General features: G+C 50.6%; 1 pseudogene; it reads left to right on the top strand.

Moving 5' to 3' along the window:
- Positions 1–745: 745 nt before the first annotated feature.
- LOC105817552 lies at positions 746–1,709 on the top strand (annotated as a pseudogene).
- The last annotated feature ends 798 nt before the right edge of the window (positions 1,710–2,507 follow it).

The raw sequence follows: 2,507 nt of genomic DNA, 5'->3' as shown, positions 1-2,507 counted from the left end.
TCCAGCAGCACAGGGGTCGTGGTGACCTCACAGAGAGCTGTTTTGGTGGAGCTATGAGGGCAGATTGCATTGAGGGGAGAAGTCAATGGGAGGTGACAACAAATGCAGACAGCTCTTTGAAGAAGCTCAACTGTGAAAGGAATGAGAGATATGATTTAGAGTCAAGAGAGATTTTTTTTTTAAGATGGGAGAGATTTGAGCCCATGTACAAGTGAGGAGATTGGGAAATGCAGGCTGAAGATACAGGTGAGAGAAGGGATGGATTGAGCAGGGCGTCTGAGAAGAGCGCCGGAGACGGGACTAGCCTGGGAAAAGAAGAGCGGCCCCTCATGCCCTGAGACCAGAGGCAAGTTAGTACAGGTGGCGGTGGATCAGTCAAGTTTGGAGGTAGAGGAGGGTACAGCTCCCCGCCTCTCTTATACCTGATGCCTTCTCTTTTCTCTGTGAAGTAACGTCATTCGTTTAGAGTGAGAGGAGTGCAGAGGTGTTGGGTGCTAGAGGAAATTAACAATAAATGAGGCATGCCTGTCAATGATTGGCAGTGTGCCAGGCCATTTATGTACACACCTCAGTTATTCCTCACAACTACCCTCAGAATAGGTACCACCCCAGTCTATAGATGAGGAAGCTGAGGTACTCAGGGGCATAGAAAGTTTGGAATAGCTGAGAAATCGAAAAGGAGAGGTATCTGATGAAGCTGAATAAGGTAAAAGAAGTGACGGAACGTTCTCAGGGCTGAACCGGGATGGGCTATCCTAACTGCGGACTGGCTTCAGTCTGCCTGCCCATGCCCCTTGCTTCAGCTGTGGCCTCCCCCAGCCCCCAGAGGAGGAGTATATAGATGGTCACCCTGAGGAAGAGTCGAGGGCCAGACCTAGCTGAGGGATAGAAGGCTGAGGAGTTCGGATGCTGGAGCGAAAGCAATTCGAGGAGTCAGGCAGGGAGTCCAGGCCGAGGGAAGGACGTGAAGTCACATGCGAGTGGAAAGGCTGGACAAATGGGGACTGCTCACGGTTCTGGGAATCTGCTGGAGGTTTAAGGAATAGGTTCACTGGGAAAGTGTGAAAGTAGGAAGAACAGAAAGTTGTGGTCGGGTCTGAGAGAGAGATTTTGGAGGAAGTGTGCTCAGAGATGGCAAAACCAAAGTTGTGTCTGTGGGCATGTGGTGTGAGGTTGAGCGTGAGGCTCTGGAGGGGAGGAGAATAAGGGAATCGTGAGGATCCGGGAGAAGGTGAAGCACCTGGAGGTGAGCAGCGCCTCCACGGCAGAGGACCTCTGCCGGAAGAGTGCCATCATTGAGACCCACGTCATGGACAGCCGGATCGACGCGTCTGTGGCAGCAGCTCCCACAGACTGCAAAGGGCTGGGCAGACCTGAGAGACCTAGTGAAGCCAGGCGATGAGAACCTTCGGGAGATGAACAAGAAGCTGCAGAACGTGCTGGAGGAACAGCTCACCAAGAATATGCACTTGCACAAGGACATGGAAGTCCTGTCCCAGGAAATCATGCGGTTCAGCAAGGAGTGCGTGGGGTCTCCTGACCCAGACCTAGAGCCAGGAGAAACCAGCTATAGACCTGGAGACTTCACCCACTCCCTCCCCTTCCCACCCCTCAGGACGCCATTCCTTTGGGCTGTGGTGGGGAAGTGGGGGCCGGAGCCAACATCGGATAGGTTGGGAGACTGGACATTAAAGGGTCTGGATGCCTGATGGCTGGTGTTTATGATCCCATCTTAGGGCAGGGGCCCCGAGGGAGTGGGGATCCTGAGGGAAGGGACAGAAACTTCTCCTCCTTCCTGGCCCTGGCTCCCAAAGCCTTCTGCCTTCATCTCTGTGTGAGCTCTCCCTCCCAGAGACCAGCTCTTTTTTATTTTATCTTATTTTTTAATTTATGTCTGGAGCCTGGATACTCTGCATTTGGGATTGGGGATGTTGGGGGGGGGCACAGTCCATGTTCAGTGTTCTAGCAATGTGTGTATGTGCAAAGGCTGTGCAGCCAAAGTACCATCTGGCCAGATGGGCCCACCTACACTGCAAAAAAAATAAATAAAAAAAGAAAAGAAAAGAAAAAGAAAAGGGAATTGTGAGGCCTGTTTTTTGGGGGATATGTGTGTCCACATCGGCTTTGGAGTCACTCAGCATGTGAGGTTTGGAGCTGAGGCAGATGGCAACCTCATCTCTTTTTCTCATGGCTGGGGAGAATGAGCAGCCTCCATTGGTTGGGAGACCACTACCTGGCTACCTGGGAAATGGTGGATTCACCCTGAGGATTGGGGTAGTTAACGACTAGAAGAGGCATCCAAACCAGGCTTTCTTCACATTCAAGGTCACCATGCTGGCTTTTTAGTTAACGTTTAAATAGTACTTTACATTTTATAACGTGTGTCTCAAGTTAAATATTCTACTGCATGAATTTTAGGCACAGTATCTTAACATATTTTCTGGCCAGAACAGCTTGGAAATTGAGATTATGCTGGCTTGCACAAAGTTACAAATGTTCTGAACAAT

The sequence above is a fragment of the Propithecus coquereli genome, unplaced genomic scaffold, assembly GCF_000956105.1.
Source record: "Propithecus coquereli isolate 6110/MARCELLA unplaced genomic scaffold, Pcoq_1.0 Scaffold42, whole genome shotgun sequence".
In the NCBI taxonomy this organism is placed as follows: domain Eukaryota; kingdom Metazoa; phylum Chordata; class Mammalia; order Primates; family Indriidae; genus Propithecus; species Propithecus coquereli.
Note: the sequence above shows the minus strand (reverse complement) of the source record. Positions and strands in the feature narration are given on the sequence as shown.